General features: G+C 36.3%; 1 non-coding gene across 1 annotated transcript; it reads right to left on the minus strand.

Annotated features, from left to right (window-relative positions):
• Positions 1-12288: 12288 nt before the first annotated feature.
• Positions 12289-12392, minus strand: LOC112100535. The gene has a single exon (XR_002906903.1). It is a non-coding gene; the product is annotated as a small nucleolar RNA R71 (small nucleolar RNA).
• Positions 12393-20343: the final 7951 nt, after the last annotated feature.

The following is a 20343-nucleotide window of genomic DNA, read 5'->3' on the forward strand; positions in this document are numbered from 1 at the left end:
ATTGATGTTGGTAAATTTTATAAGCAATAACTATCAATGCCAATGTGCAAGTATACACAACAAGTAATAAAGTGATAAGTATTCAAGATCGTCTCCACAGGGATTGATGTTACTAAAAAAACTATAGCACTCGCACTAACACAACTCAACTCAAGACTAAAACAAACAATTGTCAAATAATTTATATCGTAATTAATTATTGAAATACAAACTAAATAAAGCATTACGGTAATGAAATAAACTAGATTAAATGTGTATAAGATTCAATTGGAATTGAAGTAGTTGAATGATCAAACTCTCCTTTGGGTTTGATTATTTTTTATCAAATTAGCACCAGTTGTTACGACCAGTGCTGCAGCACTGGGCGGAGTTTATTTATATCCGCAGCTGCCGCACATTGGAAGTTTCATACTCTTAAATCTATTAACAATGACCAATTGCTAATCTACGTATGGTATGACATTATGATCTTTAACCTTTCCACCCTACAAGGTGAACACCTATGTCTAGTGCGCCACAAATCTTAACTTCAAGTATTGCCCTTATGGGATTCAAGATAGCTTAATCCAGGAAACTCGATTTAAGAACAAGTAATACTCTAATAATATCCGCTAAGACATGCCCTTTTGCTGCTTTATTTTAACTGAAACTATTAAATGAATGGTCAACCGAAATAACAGTTATATTCATAAAAACTACTAGACTATAATGCTACAGCAATGCCATAACAACATATAAGAACAATTAAGAACCCATTGGACTGTTTGTCACTCAACTACAAGTAATTTAGTTTATATTCTGAATGAGAATAATAAACATAAATATAATGATGAAGGAATACATCAAACGATTAAAAGAAGAAGATAAATATAAGTTAAGCACAATGAAAGACAAATAATTATGCACAAGTCTTTAATATTGCTGAACAACACTCTCAATCTTAATCTCCTTCTTCTTACCTTTTTAATTATTTTGATGATAACTCCCTTTTCTTGCTTTGCCGCCCTTCTATGTAGCGCACGCCTCATTTTTATAATGCAAATTAGGGTTAAACCCAAAGCCCATGAGCGTGCATGCTTTTAAATTAGGAAACATGCAGATCACGATTTTAGAGCTGATCTGTGCCCAAGTCTTCTTCCGTATTGCTCCTAGATTGCTACAACACTGGTTGCTCTAACAGCTGCGATAACACTGCCTCATTCCTGATTATGCTTTACTTCCTTTTGTGGTCATCTTCCTTCCTCCTTTTGCTCTTCTAATGCCTCAATATTCCTTCATGAATTGAAAATCTACAATTATGCACCTGGTTTTAGCACAAATTACTTTGATTCAAGCAAAACTTATTAAGACTCAACTAAAATGAATGTTTATGCAAAAGGTAACCAAAATGTAATAAAAACACATTATTTGTTCTCTAAGTAATCTTGATTCAAGTCCAGAATTGATGTAATAAATCTTATTTCTTAGAGTTATCACACCCCCAAACTTATACTATTACTTGTCCTCAAATAATGACACATACTAACTCTTCACACAAACAATCATGCACACAACTTTAGCTCTTTTATCAACTTTGCAAGGATTCTTCCACCTTCAGATCACATTCCTAATCATGCAAGATGACCATAGTAAATTAGTTCTAGACTTAAGCTTATTTCTATCCATAGTGTGTGTGTGCTCTTTCTGTTGAATTCCGGATATGCTATAACATCACCAAGGGACTGCATGAATTTCCGCAGCGAGAGCACTTCATTCATAAATGGGGTAGCATAACTTTCACATACTCAACTGTGATAATTTTAGGCTTGACAAACTAGGGAATATTCAACCTCTTCATTGTAACATTTATCTTTTATGTAAATGTCAATCAATTGTAATGATGACACTCAATTACTCAAACCATGCCCAGATCAGAGTTGCTGTAGCAGTAACTATAATGTAATCTTATCTAGAGGTATCTTTAACTCAAGGTTAAATATGAGGCTCATGAACAGACCTGGCTACTCAATGCCTTAGATAGATGATTTCTTTTTTTTTTTCAATAAATCTCGCTGCCTTTAAACACAATTCTACATATGGGGTACATACTCAGATCTGGTTACTCAGCAACTTGAGCTATTGGAGCAGATTGTATTTTATAGATCTCACAGTTAATCAAACTTGCTTCTTCCCCCCAAACTTAGGATCTTTTCTATTTTTCTGGCTTTGCTCTAGCAGTCTCAGACAATTCAACCAAAATCTAAGTGTCAGGACAAAATTTCACTTTCATCTATAGCTATCTCTACTTGGCATTCTCATAAATACTGAATAACACTCATTTTATCTTCATTAGGTTTTCAAATCCATACAAAAATATTAGATAACAGAGCTTCACACCACACAATCATAAACACATGCATACAAATATAAACATATGGATTTGGAAACATAACCCCCCCAAACTTGAGAGTTAATGTGTCCTCACAAGCATACATAACAAAGGCACACAAACTGACACGGATATAGAAGACCTTTGAAAATACTACACAAATTGACAAACAGAAAGTAGATTTTTTTTTTGGTTATAAGGTGAACTAATAAGGAAAGAAAACTCCCCTATGGTAGGGATTGCAACACATGATTAGATGCTCTCAGCACTTCTTGGATGCACTGCACAACTTACCCTTTGGTGAAAGTTATGGTGAAACAACTAGCAATGTCTTTGTCTTTTTCTTCATAGGGCTGGTGAGAGGAGTTATGACTGGAGTTGCTGGAACAGGGCCTTTGGATGTACTTCCTTTTCTTTTGCTGGATTGTTACGGACTGGTACAAATAGGCTGGCTAAGAGTTTGCTGTGGAGGAATTAGAGTTGATGCATCACCTGCCTGGCCCTCAGCTGTGATGGTAGCAATAATCGCCAATAGTTGCTTGGCTTGTTCAGGTATAGGCGTAACTTTGGCTGCTGCAACAACCAGTTCAGCATCAACTTGCTCCATATCTTCTTCAGAGGCTGGAGGTGTTGCTATCTTTGCTTTACCCTTGCCTTTTCCCTTGCCTGTAAGGACTGGAATAGACGGTTCCTCTTCAGGGTCCTCCTCTTCTTCTTCTTGAATGATGTGCTTTTTCTTGATTTTGGACTGGGTGGGTATGGAAGGCTCTTCATGTTTGTTCTCTGAGCTGTCTTCTGCTTCAGTGGGTGAGCTTTCAGTCTCAAACTTGTCACCTTCTTCATCAGGTGGATTAGATGGTTCAACATCTTCTGAGTCTACCTCTGCTTGTAGTTCAACTGTAGCTTCTTCTGCTGGTTTATCTGTGGCAGTGGCTTCTTCAATAACTTTTGCTGGAGCACCTGCAGTGTTAGTGTCAAAATTGTACTGTTGGAGTAAGGAATCAGGAAAATTCCAGTGAGTGCGTTTCATGTATAGAGCGAATTTGTGTAGTTGGTTGTCCAGATGTTGTAGGTAACTCTAAAACTGATTGTTTTTCCTCTGCTGAGCCTCAGCACATTGAGTTATACTAGTGCTGAGGGCCTAGATAGCCTGTTCTAAGCCAATAGCTCGCCTTGCTCCTGTTACAATAGCTGGTTCCGTGGTTGTTCCAGCACTCTCACCAGCAACTCTCTCAATGGTACGTGTCGTAAAAGCACTATCAATTTTGACATGGTCATCTCTGGCGTTAAGACGAACACCGAAAACTACACAGATGCTGGTGATGAGTGAAGGGAATAGCAAAACAGCAGTTCAATGAGTCTTAACTACACATTTCCTGATTTCTTTGGCGATGATGCTACCCACATCTATGGGAAGCCCTCGAATAAGAGTATAAAGTAGGACCAATCTCTCTTGGGGAACCATAGTAGTGTGAGTGGTGGGCATAAGCCTAGATTTCAGAAATTTTACTGATACCTTAGCAATAGGTTTCAAGTCTATCTTATTAACTACACGCCCTTCCTCGTTAGCCCATGATGCTCCTTCGATTGTAAGAGTTGTGAAAATAATGTTCCACTTTTTTGGGGTCAACTTATCAATCAACTTAGCATACTCACAATTAATTGCAGCAGGTAAATTATAAAAAACATTTATGACGCGGGAATCTAATGGAACAAGTGTGTTTCTTACCCAAATGTTGTGTTGATTAGGGCTTACCAAATTGGCGTAAAATTCTTTGACTACTTGATGTACAGGATCACGAGGATGTTTGCAAAACTCCATCCACGCTTTTCTGTAGCATTATGAATTGTTTGCACAATTCTAGTGAGCTGTTCTGGAAATTGAAACCCTTTTTCTTCTAGAATCTTACGCGGCTTTATGAATTCTTCATATTTTTCTTCGGCGTGATAACTTTGGAAGCGCGATGGATCTTTGAGATGGTTGGCTGTTTTCTTATACATTGGCATTGCTGTAGCAGTAACAAATTAATGTTAATGTTCCTGAGAGTAAAATGAGAAGAAGAGGGTTAGACTTAGGAGAGTTGTACTTGCGAAAGAGATGGGGAATAATGTTTTAGAGCACTAAGCACAGTGACTCCTTTTTATAGTGGACTTTAATTGAAGATAAATACGGTAACTAGAGATAATTGAGGGAGTAAAATAATTTGAATTAAATGTGCATATCCCAAAACCATTGGCCAATGAAATGGAAGCTTTAATTTCAGAGATTTATTTGCACAATTTCTATCCATATCCATGCATCCATCTATCACGATTTTATCTCCAACGGTAAGTGAAAGGCTCCAACTCTTAATTTATTATAATGGTAAAATTAGTTGCTGCAGAACCCATCTGCTTGTTCTAACAATGGGTATATACTCCATACTAAAGTTTCTGACACGTGGCGCACCTCTGCATTCTGCCACCATATACTCTCACTTGTCAATATGGAATGTAATTGTCACACATAATTCTCACAAATTAAAATTAATTTGAAAATTATTAAAAGAAATAAATAGATTTAACTAAAGCGAAAATAAAGAATGCAATAATGAAAAGGATAAAAGTAAATGGCTAATCATAAAAACAAAATTAAATAAGATGGTAGAGAGAGAGAGCTGTCTACAAAACCAAAGGATATCAAAGTTGGTTTGAAGTGGCTGTCTTCCCAATGGGTTGCCTCCCATGGAGCGCTTGATTTAAGGTCCTTCAGCCTGACCTTCTTTCATTGTTCAATAGCTGGGTTATTTAAAGAGTAACACCTCCTTTGAACAATCTGCCGCTGGATGTATGTAGTGCTCAACCCTGTGTCCATTAACCTTGAATTCGTGACTTGTTTGTTCATCTAGAAGATCAACAACTCCATGAGGATAAAATTGAGCGGTTTAAACGGGCCAGACCATCGTGATTTGAGCTTTCCCGGAAATAATCTTAGTCTTGTATTGTGAAGTAACACTAATTGTCCAGGGAGAAATTGCCTGTGTTGAATGTGCTTGTCGTGCTAATGTTTTGTTCTCTCTTTATAAATTCTTGCATTTTCATATGAAAATAATTGTAATTCATCAAGCTCACAAAGTTGAAGCTTCCTTTGCTCTGCTGCAGCATGAATGTCCCAATTTAGTTTCTTCAGTGCCCAGTGTGCTTTATGCTCTAGTTCTAATGGCAAATGACAAGCCTTGCCATAAACAATTCGGTAATGGGACATGCTGAGAGGAGTTTTGTATGTTGTTCTGTAGGCCCACAGAGAGTCATGTAAGTGTAAAGACCAATTCTTCCTTGCTGGGTTCACCACCTTTTCTAAGATCTTTTTAATTTCTCTGTTGGATACTTCAACTTGACCCTTAGATTGTGGGTGATATGTTGTTGCTACCTTGTGTCTGACTCCATATTTTGCCATTGCTACAGCAAATACTTTGTTGTAAAATTGTGTACCTTCAGCACTAATAATTGCTCTAAGAGTACCAAACCTGGAAAAAATATTTCTCTGAAGAAAAGCCACGACTATTTTAGCATCATTGGTAGGTAATGCTGCAGCTTCTACCCATTTGGAGACATAATCCACAACAACTAGGATATATAAGTTCCCAAAGGATGGAGAAAAAGGGCCCATGAAATCTATTCCCCAGACATAAAAAACTTCCACTTCTAGGATGTTGGTCAATGGCATTTCATGTTTTCTAGTTATGTTCCCTGTCTTTTGACACATGTCGCAACATTTAACAAATTCATAAGCATCTTTAAAAATAGTTGACTAGTAATAACCTGATTGCAATACTTTAGCAGTTGTTCTGTGACCACCAAAATGTCCTCCATATGCTGCAGCATGATATGACTCCAATATGTGAGGAAGCTCTCTTTCTGCAGCACATCTTCTTATAACTTGATATGGGCACAACTTATATAAATGTGGGTCATCCCATTGATAACTTCTAACATAATGAAGGAATTTCTTTTTCTCTTGAAACTTCAGCTCATGTGGAAGCAGCCCACGTACTAAATAGTTAGCAAAGTCTGCATACCATGGAGATTCTGACTGCTACAGCGTTTGTGCTTGCTGTACCACCAACAACTGTTCATCAGGAAAAGTTTTAGTAATGTCTTTCCTTGTCAATGTGCTTGTGTCTGCTTCCAGCCTTGACAGGTGGTCTGCTACTTGATTCTCAGTCCCCTTTCTGTCTTTAATTTCCAGATCAAATTCTTGTAGCAATAAGATCCATCTGATTAACCTTGGCATGGCATATTTCTTTGAAATTAAGTTTTGATGGCTGCATGGTCTGTATATACAGTCACTCTAGTACTTACCAAGCATGCTCTGAATTTGTCAAAAGCAAATACTACTGTCAGCAATTCTTTCTCTGTAGTGGTGTAATTGATTTGAGTTTGAGTAAGAGTTTTGCTTGCATAGTATATGGAGTGAAAAACCTTATCACTTCTTTGCCCTAATACTGCTCCCACAGAATGGTCACTAGCATCACACATCAATTCAAATGGTAAGGTCTAGTTTGGAGATATGATTACTGGAGCAATGATTAGAGCTTTCTTTAATTCTTTAAATGCTTGAAGACATTTTTTGTCAAAGTGAAAGAGCTTATCATGTTCCAGCAATGAGCATAATGGTTTACCCACCTTGGAAAAATCCTTAATGAATCTTCTATAAAATCCAGCATGTCCTAAAAAACTCCTGATACCCTTTACTAAAGTTGGAGGTGGCAATTTATCTATTATCTCTATCTTGGCTTTGTCTACCTCAATGCCATTCTTGGATACCTTGTGTCCCAATACTATTCCTTCTTACACCATGAAATGACATTTTTCCTAATTGAGTACTAAGTTGGTCATCTCACATCTTTTAAGAACTTCTTCCAGGTTGTGTAAACCATCATTGTATGTTTCTCCAAAAATTGAGAAGTCATCCATGAAAACTTCTAAAGTCTGCTCTACCATATCAGAAAATATAGACATCACGCATCTCTGAAAAGTTGCTGGAGCATTGCATAACCCAAAGGGCATTCTTCTGAAGGAAAATGTTCCATAAGGACAAGTAAATGTAGTCTTCTCCTGATCCTCTAGAGCTATAGCAATCTGGTTGTAGTCTAAATACCCATATAAAAAACAATAGTACTATTTTCCAGTAAGTCTGTCCAACATCTGGTCTATGAATGGCAGTGGAAAGTGATCTTTCCTTGTGGTTTTGTTAAACTTCCTGTAATCCATACATACTCTCCATCCAGTCATTGTCCTTGTGGGAATAAGTTCATTATGCTCATTAGCTATTACTGTTATCCCTCATTTCTTTGGAACACATTGAGCTGGGCTCACCCATGAACTGTCTGATATTGGGTATATGATTCCAGCATCCAACCATTTTATGATTTCTTTCTTCACCACTTCCTTCTTAATAGAGTTCAATCTTCCCTGATGCTCAACTGAGTTGCTGGAGCAATCTTCTAACAAGATTTTATGCATTCATATTGATGGGCTTATCCCCTTTATGTCTGCCATAGTCCATCCAATTACTCTTATGTATTTTCCCAACAAATCTACTAGACTCTGTTCTTGACCTGCATCCAAAGTAGAAGAGATGATTACAGGGAGTGTGTAGTTTTGACCAAGATAAGCATATTTCAAATGAGAAGGTAACAATTTTAATTCAAGACTAGGAGGTGATTCAATAGATGGTAAAGTTATTTTTACTTTCCTGTCTGAAAGATTCAGATGTTCAATAAACCGGTTGTGCTTTTCTCCCATCCATTCTGTCTGAATTGGTGCAACATCTTTCTCTTCCTCATTATCAAAGGTAATGACTTTGTCAAATGCATTACTGCAGCATCTGTCCATTCTGTTTGCTACAACAAAATCCACTATACTTAGGAAATTGCAGTATTCTACTTCATCAGGGTTCCTTATAGCCTCTAGTACATTAAATGTGACTTACTGATCTGTTAAAGTGTAATTTAGGAACTAGTTTTGCATTATTTACTTCCTTTAATATCGATGTTTTGTACTTAATAATAGTGATTTACTTGTGTTTTACTTTTGTAGGTGCAATTCTATTGATTGGTGATAAAATTGAGCTACAAGATGATGTTTAAGGATGATTGTTCTCTTGGAGAAATTATGAGCGACAGAAGAACTTTGTTGATAAGGCGTGGGCGCGTGCTGTCAACTGCGGACCTGCAGTTTTTAGTTTAACGTGTTTTGTATTTTTGGCTATTTTTGTAATTACGAATTTAATATTTCAGATATTAGTATTTTATTTTAAATAGAACTCTAAAAGAGAAGAGAGAGAGAGTATTTAAGGGAGGAATCTATTGTGAAAAAGGGGGAGATTGGAGAAAAGAAAGAAACCCTAGATCTAAACTTTTCTCTTCTCTCTATGAAGAACTAAACCTATTTTTCTGGTTGAAGGTTAATGAAGCTTTGATTTATCACTACTGTGAGATCTTTCTTGTGCTTTAATTGTTTTATTACTTTTTGGGTATTTGTTTATTCTCTGAATTATTTTCATGATTATATTTGTTAATTAGGTAATTGGCCACTATTTAATTATCAACTTAATCTATTGTCAATTAAAGGATTCATCGTATGAAGAATTTAATGTTTGTGACAAATAACATAGCAGTGAGTTGTGTTATGAGAATAAACAATCTAATTTAAATGAATCATCGTATGTGTTGATTAGGATTTGGGTCTCTCTGGTTTTTCAGGCTGTCAATTGATTAAATTCTATGATCGTATCTAGGGTTGTCTATTGATTAGGGAAATAACCAACGGTCATACCTTGATTATCGACTAGTTAAGGAGAGATTGGCTATTAGAGGGTCTCAATAGCTATAACCGGTCTATTAATAAGTAATAATAATCTATATTTGAATAAATGATCAGTAGTCGAATCAAGCTGAATTAATTCCTTCAACCAGAGCTTTCTCCAATTTGAATTACAACTTTAATTTGCATTCTTGTTATTTTAATTTGATTTTTACTATTGTCAACAAAACCCCCATTTTATGTTTTACGTTTTAAAAAGATTTAAATAATTACCGATCTCTGTGGACACGACCCTGCTCAATCACTATACACAATTTATTTAGAGTAGGAATTTATTGTTGTTGGCTTCGACAACCATCATGATCATTCACTCTCATAGTGAGCTCTCCTTTCTGCACATCTATCGGAGTTTTTCCAGTTGCTAGAAAAGGTCTTCCAAGTATAATGAGTACCTCTTTATCAGCTTCAAAATCCTGTACAATGAGATCCACTGGAAAGATAAATTTATCAACCTTCACCATTACATCCTCTATTTTTCCTTCAGGGTATGCATGAGATCTGTCAGCTAATTGCAGAGTGACTGTTGTTGGTCTGCATTCCCCTACTCCCAACTGCTTAAATACAGACAATGGCATCAAATTAATACTGGCTCTCAAGTCACAAAATGCTCTGCCAACATACCTGGTTTCTATAGAACAGGGTATTGTAAAACTTCATAGATCTTTCACTTTTGCATGGATCTTATTTTGGAGCATATGACTACTTTCCTGTGTCAAAGCAACAGTTTCAAACTCTTCCAGCCTTCTTTTTCGTGCCAATATATCCTTTAGAAATTTTACATAATTTGGCATTTGCTCCAAAGCTTCCACAAAAGGTATGTTTATATGTAATTGCTTTAGCACTTTCAGGAATTTGCTGAACTGCTTATTGTTGAGTGTTAGAAAATGTATATTTATAAAAGAGAAAATCGTCATTTTACATTTCAAGTCTTACTAACAACCCTTACTTTTATGTATTTAAGGTTCTTGTAATTTAATTATGTGTGTTTTATTTTAATTAAGTATTTTGTGTATTTTAGGGGCATCATAATCATTTCACAATAAACGAGATATCAAACGGCAAAACGGACATCACTTTTGAACTTAGGACGGTCGAAAACCTTAGGAGGAGCATAAAAGGAAAAATGACACTGTTCACATGTACGGTACTGTCTACGTTACTGTTCATGACACTGTTCACATAGACGAATCGATGATGTGGCATTGATCGATGATGTGGCATTGACTGATGAGGTGTCATGATCCTATTGGTTTAAAATTCTTATGAATTGTTGATGGTGACATGGCAGCATATTAGTGGACCAAAACTTGCGCGTACGGTACATGCATTACACAGGATTATTTTTAACCAAACCGCGTTACTGTTCAAAGCTGGGTCAAACCGTGTTACTGTTCACCCACGTGGTCAAACCGCGTATTGTTAACTGATGCCGTGGCGCAATCCTGAGCGTCCAAACTGTTTTTAATCCGATGACCATGATTTACTCAATGTATCTATAAAAAGGGGGCCTCCCCCCCCTAATTTGATATCTCTGAATCTATTTTTGGGATCCATTTTCTGTAATTCCTTCTCCATCTTTTATTTTCTTCGTATTTTAATAAATTCCCATTTTGTCCCTAGTTCAATTATGAGTAGCTAATTTCCTTTCAAGCTTGGGGTTAAAGGTGAAGTCTCAACATGTGTCATGAGCTTTATTTGGTAAATTTATTTTCTTTTCCCCTCTAATTTTTGTGGATGATTTGACTTTTCGTCGACAAATAATAATAGTCTTGTCTAGATACCGCCTTGGTTACACCGGCACTCTAGTATAAGGTTATTATTATTTGGCACAATAAGCCCTTAGCACCATATTGATTAGAGCGCGGTTCATGAGGTGTGGATTCCCCCCTTATGATTTAATTGGCATTAATAAGGATTATTTAGCCCATGATGCATGTTGATACGGATCCAGATACCCAAGTACGACATTTCAATAGAATTCTCTTCAATTTATTCTCGTCATTTCAATTCCAATTTTAGAATTTATTCTCGCCATTTTAATTTAAGTTTTAGCATATTCCAAATTATTTCCACCACAAATCCAATCACCCATTTACAAAATTAATTCTACACAATTAAAATCCACCTCCTCGTGGGATCGACACTCGTCACCATTAGTCTATACTACAATAAATTAGTGCGCTTGCGAGTACATTAAAATTTGCACAACAAGTTTTTGGCGCCGTTGCCAGGGAGGTAAGTAAGTTTAATTCATAGAATTAATTTTTGTGAATATTTCCATTTAATTGTTTTCTTGTATTTTTTAAAAAAAAAAAGAAAAAAAGGGTGAATCTACATTTAAAGGTTAGTATTTCTTTTCTTTTTCTCCTCTTTAAAATTCTGTAATTTAATTTTCAATTTATTTTTCTTTGTAATTTTTTTGTTTATCTTATTAATTTATTTTTAGTTAATTTATTTCACGTATTTATTTTTGTGTATTTTTATAGTAAGGTTGTAATAGCGCAATAAGGTTAGTAATTTCTCCCTCTTCTTTATTTTTATTTGTTTTGTTCCCATTTATTTTTGTTCTTTGCATGCATGGTCGTAGGTTATTATTACCTAATTTTGAACCTATAGACCTTGAATTAGAAAAAACACTTCGCACACACAGGCACATTAAAAATAAATGTGGAATGGATTTACAAGCACCACAGGAGAGGCCATTTAAGGATTATTTCAATCCTTTAGCTAATTTGAGCACATCATGCATAAGATACCCAAATATAGCTGCTAGGAGTTTTGAACTAAAACCTAGTGTGCTAAATTGTCTCCCAACATTTTATGGCCTAGAAAATGAGGATCCATAGAATCATCTGAATGATTTTCATGCTATTTGTCAAACATTTAAATATGAGAATTTTTCAGATGATGTAAAACTCAGATTATTCCCATTTTCTTTAAAGGATAGAGCTCGTTCATGGCTTAATACATTGCCTGCCAATAGCATCACATCATGGGAACAAATGGTAACTAAATTTTTGAATAAATATTTCCCAGTGCATAAAACCAATGCTATTCGCAGGGAAATCTCAGAGTTTACCCAGAGAGATGACGAGCAGTTTTTCGAAACGTGGGAGCGATTCAATGGGCTACTCTTGAAGTGTCCACATCATGGGTATGAGAAATGGCACCAATGCCAATACTTTTTGGAGGGATTATTGCCGAATGTGCAAGAATGGCTAATGGCAACAAGTGGAGGAGAGCTAATGTCAAAAAGCGCATCAGAAATTTAGGAATTCTTCCAGTGACAAGCAGATAATTCCCAACAACGGAGTCGGTCACTCAGGATACTATAAAAATTAAGGGAGTAAATGAGGTTCACATTGGCGAGTCAACTTCAGGAATCAAAGAAGTCAAGGAGATGGTTGAAGGTCTCGCTCGACAAATAGCATCGTTATCGACTGCTAAATCAACAGAGCCACATGATCATGACTCATACTCAGATCAAGCCAATGCCATAGGTGTAATGAGAAAACCATCGAATTACAACCCATACTCCAACACATATAACCCTGGATGGAGAGACCACCCTAATTTTTCATGGTCTCAAGGATTCCAACAGAATGGACCAGCAGCTCCAGCTCCACCAATTCCACAAAATCCTCAAGCCTCTCAGCCCCCATTTAGACCATACAATCAGAACCAGAACTACTCTCAACCCAGACCATGGGAGGATTCATTCTAGAATCTCAAGAATCTTACTCACTCTACGATTGAGCAACAGAACCGCACCATTGATGGACTACGAAATGAGTTGCGAGCAGGCTTTAACTCACAAGCCCAATCAGTTTCAAGCCTCGAGAAGATGGTGGGACAACTTGCTTCTTCAGTTCAGACCTTGGCAATGACTATTGAGAAAGGCAAGTTTCCAAGTCAACCAGTGCCTAATCCTAAAGGAGTGCATGAAGCAAGTACCAGTTCACCACAGCAGCATGGAGAGGTTAAAGCCGTCATGACCTTACGAAAAGGAAAAAAAGTCGACAACAAAGTGGAGATGCCGGTGACAAAAGCAAATCAAATTGTACCTGTGAATATTGAGGACTCATCACCGGAGGAGAAAGAAGAAACCAACCCACGAGAATACGTTCCCAAAGCTCTATTTCCTCAGAGGTTAGCTAAAGGCAAAAAGGGAAAATCCACAGGTGAGATTCTTGAAATCCTTAAACAGGTAAGTGTTAACATCCCTTTACTTGATGCTATTAAATAAGTTCCATCTTATCCCAAGTTTCTTAAAGACCTTTGTACTAAAAAGAGAAATATGCATGTTCAAAAGAAGACATTTTTAACAGAAAACGTTAGTTCTATACTCCAACATAAAATTTCTTTAAAATGCAAAGACCCAGGCTCCCCCACTATCTCATGTAGTATAGGGAACCACACAATTGAGAATGCTTTGTTGGATTTAGGAGCTAGTGTAAATTTGTTGCCTTATTCAGTATTTATGAAACTTGGACTGGGAGAATTATACCCAACTCCAGTGGTGTTACAGCTTGCAGATCGGTCCACGAAAATACCTTATGGTATTGTAGAGGACGTGCTTATCCAGGTAGACAAGTTTTATTTTCCTGTTGATTTCATTGTAATTGACACTCAACCAATACAGGATTCAAGGAAGCACATCCCTATTATTCTAGGCCGACCTTTCTTGGCAATTGCAGATGCTCACATTCAATGCAGGACTGGAAATATGCAGTTGTCCTTCGGCAACATGACTATGGAGCTGAACATCTTCAACATTGCCAAACAACCTCACAATGCAGATGATGGAATTGTTGATGTGGATTTAATAGAAACAATAGTTGATGACACTTTTCTTTCAAACCTTAGTGATGATCCTTTACAAATATGTTTAACTCACTTTGGTTTGGATTTTGATATTGACAGATCAGTCGATGAGGTCAACGCCCTACTTGACTCAGCACCATCCATGGACACTAATAAATGGAAGTCAAGAGTTGAACAACTAGCATCATCAGAGAAGAAACTCATCCCATCATCAGAATCACCACCAAAACTCGAGCTCAAACCATTGCCCAACACATTGGAATATGAATTTTTAGGAGAAGAAAATACTCTACCGGTAATCATCTCATCATCCCTAAATGACGAACAAAAAGGTAAGTTGTTGGATGTTTTAAAAGAGCACAAAGGAGCATTAAGATGGACCATAGCAGACATAAAAGGTATAAATCCAGTAGACTGCATGCATTATATTTATCTTGATGAAAATGCTAAATCTACTAGGGAAATGCAACGTCGGTTAAATCCTCATATGAAAGAAGTTGTTAGAACTGAAGTCCTTAAGCTATTAGATACATGTATCATTTACCCCATTTCTGATAGTTCATGGGTCAGTCCTGTGCAAGTCATCCCCAAAAAGTCAAGAGTCACAGTAGTTACCAATGCTAATAATGAATTGATACCCACTAGAGTAACTACAGGATGACGTGTATGCATTGATTATAGAAAGTTGAATTTTGTCACACGTAAAGACCATTTTCCTTTACCATTTATTGATCAAATGCTTGATAGATTAGCAGGCCATGAATTTTATTGCTTTCTAGATGGCTACTCAGGATACAATCAGATCCCCATAGCACCAAAAGATCAAGAGAGACCACTTTCACTTGCCCTTTTGGCACATTTTCATATAGGAGAATGCCATTTGGATTATGTAATGCACCTGCTACATTTCAACGATGCATGTTAAGAATTTTTTCTGATATGGTTGAACGATTCCTTAAAGTCTTTATGGATGACTTTTCTGTCTTTGGTGATTCGTTTGATCAATGTTTACATCATCTAACACTAGTTCTGCAGAGATGTATCGAGAAGAACTTGGTCTTAAATTGAGATAAATGCCATTTTATAGTAAAACAAGGTATTGTTCTCAGTCACTCCATTTCGAGCAAAGGTATTGAGGTTGACACAGCCAAGGTGGATCTCATTTCTAATCTTCCTCCACCCAAAACAGTCAGAGAAGTAAGATCTTTCCTTGGGCATGCTGGTTTCTATAGACTTTTCATTAAAGATTTTAGCAAAGTTTCTAGACCCTTATGCAATTTTCTTGCTGTACCTTTTGTCTTTGATGATTCATGTCTTGTGGCATTTGAAAAGTTAAAGCAATTGTTGACATCATCACCCATCATTCAGCCCCCAAATTGGAGCTTACCATTTGAGCTCATGTGTGATGCATCTGATTATGCAGTAGGAGCAGTATTAGGACAAAGAGTTGATCGAATTCCCCACGTTATTTACTATGCTAGTATGACATTGAATGATGCACAGTTGAATTATTCAACTACTGAAAAAGAAATGCTAGCAGTAGTGTTTGCATTAGAGAAATTTCGATTTTATCTCATTGGTTGTAAAATAATCGTGTTCACAAATCATGCTGTTCTTAAATATCTTCTCACAAAGAAAGATGCAAAAGCTAGACTAATTCTTTGGGTGTTACTTTTACAGGAATTTGACTTGGAATTCAAAGATAAGAAAGGGACAGAAAATGTTGTGGCGGACCACCTCTCTCGTATCCATTTTGACACAATTACAGAGCCATTAATATTGAATGAGTCATTTCCAGATGAACAATTAATGAGTGTGGAAGTATTACCTTGGTATGCTGATATAGTTAATTATCTTGTTACAGGTAAACTTCTAGAGCATTGGACCAAGCAAGATAAGGCTAAATTCTTTGCAGAGATAAAGAATTTCTTTTGGAATGACCTGTATTTGTTCAAGTATTGTGCAGACCAAATTGTTAGACGATGTGTCCCAGAAAATGAAATTCAGAATATTCTTTCATTCTGTCATGAACAAGCTTGTGGAGGCCATTTCAGTGCTAAGAAAACAACAACTAAAGTTTTACAATGTGGTTTTTATTGGCCAACTATATTTCGAGATGCTTACACTTTTTGTTCTTCATGTGATAGGTGTCAACGAATGTGGACCATTACACGAAGGAACATGATGCCACTAAATCCAATTTTAGTAGTTGAGATTTTTGATGTATGGGGTATCGACTTCATGGGACCCTTTCCCCCTTCTTTTGGCCATCAATACATATTGGTTGCTGTTGACTACATATCAATATGTTGACTACATATCACGCTTTGGATTCCCTCGAGCAATAATCAGTGATGGTAGTGCCCACTTTTGTAACAAAGCATTCAAAGCTCTTTTGACAAAGTATTCAATCACTCACAAAGTGGCAACCCCATATCATCCGCAAACCTGTGGCCAAGTTGAGATCTCCAATCGAGAAATAAAGCACATATTAGAAAAGACGGTGAGGCCAGACAGAAAAGATTGGTCATTAAGACTTGATGATGCATTATGGGCATATAGAACGGCTTTCAAGACCCCGATTGGGATGTCACCCTACAGGTTAGTGTATGGAAAAGCTTGCCACTTACCTGTGGAACTCGAGCATCGTGCATATTGGGCAATCAAGAAATTCAACTTTGACATGCAGCAAGCCAGCTCAGAAAGAAGATTACAACTGGCAGAACTTGAAGAAATTCGCAATGATGCATACAAAAATGCCAAGATTTACAAGCAACGAATGAAAGTCTTCCACGACAAGCAAATTATGAGAAAATCTTTCACTCCAAGTCAGAAAGTGCTTTTATTCAATTCTCGCTTGCACCTATTCCCAAGTAAGTTACGCTCTCGTTGGTCTGGCCCATTTATTATATATACTATTTTTCCACACGGGGCAATTGAAATTAAGGACCCAAAGAACGGTGTCACGTTTAAAGTTAATGGTCAAAGATTAAAGCCATATCTAGAGTACTAACTACATGGAGAAAACACGAAAATTAATTTGAGTGACCCACCAGATTTGAATTGATTTTTTTTCTTTTCGTTGATTTGATTTTTCTTTCTTTCTTTTTATTATTCTTTTGCTAATTGAAATTAATTTTTCATAAGTGTGTTTGTTTAACTATTAAGTTTTCTCTTATCATTTTTAATCACGAGTACCTTACTTAGACCGTTCCTCCTGAACATTCTTAAACCACTTCAACGTGTCAAAACTCATCTCAAAAGATAGATTCAAGTTTGTAAAACACATCGCATTTGGGCTCTACAGCCACCAGAGTTAGTAGCCTATGTTGAGGGTTTAGAAAGCCAATTCAGAGACATTGAGAGAAGTGTTTACGACATCCAGTTGGAGCTTAAGGTAAATTCAATAAGAGGATGATTTTAATTTTCTTTGTGTGTTTTAATTTGTTTTTCTGTTTGTGTGCTTTAGTTTGTTACCCCGGTGAAGTGGCGGATAACGGTACTCCATGACAATCAAGTCGGTTACTTCAGTTTCCTATAATAACTGATATTCTGAAGCGAAGGTATGGACAAAAACGAGACTCTAACAAAGCTTCACAAGCGATTCCCTTCACTTTCTCAGAATGCCCTCCTTACGATCTATAAAGCTCGGTCCGAACGCATGCGATTACTCATGAGGAATAACATACCTGCTGACATCCGTTGGTTAATCGAGGCTAAAGTACGATCGGCAGGTGAGTTACCTCCAACATTTATTGCATACATGCCTGGTTGTGGTAAAGGAAATTATGCAAGAAAACGACGAGCTCGAAAAATTTCTGTTGCTTGTTATAAGTGTGCCAAAATGAGTTGCAATAAAAACTCATGTTCTTTAGGAATGGTGTCTGATAACAGGGAAGATAAGATTCAATTCATTAGGGATGGCTTGAATAAGGAGTCATTGGATGATATCCTTTTGTCTCTTGAAACGCATCCCAGTGGATATGTGCAATGAGCGATTCTCCAGTTATGACCATTATTCCAGAAAGAGCATGCACGATATAGTCTCGAGAATTTGACTATAAACGACCTTGTTTGTCAGTTTATAAGAAAACTGGATAGGAAGCCTATCCTCGACCCATAGAGGGCGTTCAAGCCGTTTCTGGACGTAAAACCAGAGGAAGATGTGAGCCACAGTCGCAACTACCTGTAAATATCCTTTCACTTTACTGTTATTTTATTTCACTATTGTTTTATTATGTGCATTATTATCTTTAATAATTTTATTACTGTTTGCTTTTTCCTTTTTGACTCGCGAGCCACGTGCTTTACGCGTTATTTGACACTGACATGTTACCTCATACACAACTGTGACCCACTGTCACCAAGACTCTTAAATGTGATTTTTTTTGTCAAGCACTCACAAATTGTTTTTTGAGAAGTATCACAATGGCAGCTACTCCAAATAGATAATTCAAGAACATTTGTGTGCTTTCTGGATTTACTTATGGCAAACATAAAGAGTTCGTTGAGGCAGCCATCGATCTTGGTCGAAGTATAGCAGAGAGAAAAGTACACTTGGTGTATGGAGGAGGTAACCGAGGGTTATCAAAAATGGTCTCTGAAGCAGCTTTTGTTAAAGGAAGTCAAGTGTTAGGCATCATCCCAAGAGTCCTAAAATCATTGGGCAATTCGTCTGACTCATCAACTGGAGAAGAGTTAGTCGTCTCAGGTATGCAAGAAAGAATAACTGAAATGCTTAATCATGCTGATGCTTTTATTTTCCTTCCAGGAGATCTTGCAAAACTAGAGGCACTTATCACACTAGCATCTTGGGCCCATCTGCACATCCACCAGAAACCCATCGGTTTGTTAAATGTCAATAACTTTTATGATGGCTTTATCGCATTTCTTAACCATGCAATAAAAAACTATTTCATTCCCTCTAATGCGAAAAAACTCTTTATTTGTGCTCACACTGCTAATGAGCTACTTGATCTGTTACAAGCTTATAGACCGGAGCTAGACCTCTGGACCTTTGTGTTGGAGCATCCAAATAATGATGGTAACAGTAGCCGCAGTAAGAAGTACAAATTAGATTTAACTCTCCGCTTGTAAATATTTTCTTTTGTGTTACACCACCCAAGTGATGTCTTCTAAACTCTATTTCTTTCCTTTCAAATATTGAGGACAATGTTTCATTCTGGTTGGGGGGAGGAAATTGTCGACAATTGTGGAATCTTGGTTAAGTTTTTACTGATTTTTTGTTATAGAAACTAACTGTTGATAACTTTTTATGTTGAAGACGACTGAATATGGAGTGTAGTTACTCTAGAAACGCATCTTCATCGTTTGAAAAAAAAAATTCAAAAAAAAAAATTTAGATATTTTCTTTTTCTTTATTAAGTTTTGATGTTCATTTTTCTTCTTCTTTTTAATTTCTCCTTTATAAATATATTCAAATATTTGAGTCGAAGATGGCTGAATACAGAGTGTAGTGCCTCTAGAAACGCATCTTCTTAGTTAAAAAAAATATATATATTTCTTTTTCTAATTAATTTTTCTACATCATTTTCACATTTCTGCATGCATATTTTCCTTTCATGTTTAGAATAGGTTGGGGGATAGAATGTTGTTTTAAAAAAAAATTTGTGTTATTTATTTTAACATTGGATGACATGATTAATTTCAAATTTTAGTATTTGTATTATCTTTGGTCTTAAGTGATATTACACTATGTTTGCTACTTTACATGTTGATGTCGGAGACAAATATGAGTTGCTTGAAGGAATGAACATGTCATAAATAAGTGCCAAGTGAGTTTTTGAGCCTATCATTTTTCTTGGAGAGTAACTCTTTGCCCATTCTTTATATAGCTTAGCAGTTTATTATTTTATATACGATCTTTAGATTTCTTTTGAGTTAACCCTAAAAAAAAATTATAAAATAAAAAAAAAGAAGAAAAAGAAAAAAATGTGTGTTGCTACATTGGGAGGCCCATCTAACTAGTAGATATGGATGATTATTTAGAGCCCTAAAAGACGATAGAAATGCCATCTTTGATCCGTTTGAGCCTTTCTAGCCATCCCTTTTATTAAATATCCATAGTTAACCCTTTTGAGCCTTAAAAAAAAAACAAAAACCTTTTCTTTGTCAACTTATCATCTTGACCCACTCCGATTTGGAGTATTACCCAATGTCTTATAAGTTCCATCACTTATTTATGTTTGAGAAAATGTAAATAATTATTTTGTTCAGTCAAGTTATGCAAAAAAAAAAGCAAAAAAAAAAACAAACAAAACAAA

Source organism: Citrus clementina, unplaced genomic scaffold (genome assembly GCF_000493195.1).
Source record: "Citrus clementina cultivar Clemenules unplaced genomic scaffold, Citrus_clementina_v1.0 scaffold_3, whole genome shotgun sequence".
NCBI lineage: Eukaryota > Viridiplantae > Streptophyta > Magnoliopsida > Sapindales > Rutaceae > Citrus > Citrus x clementina.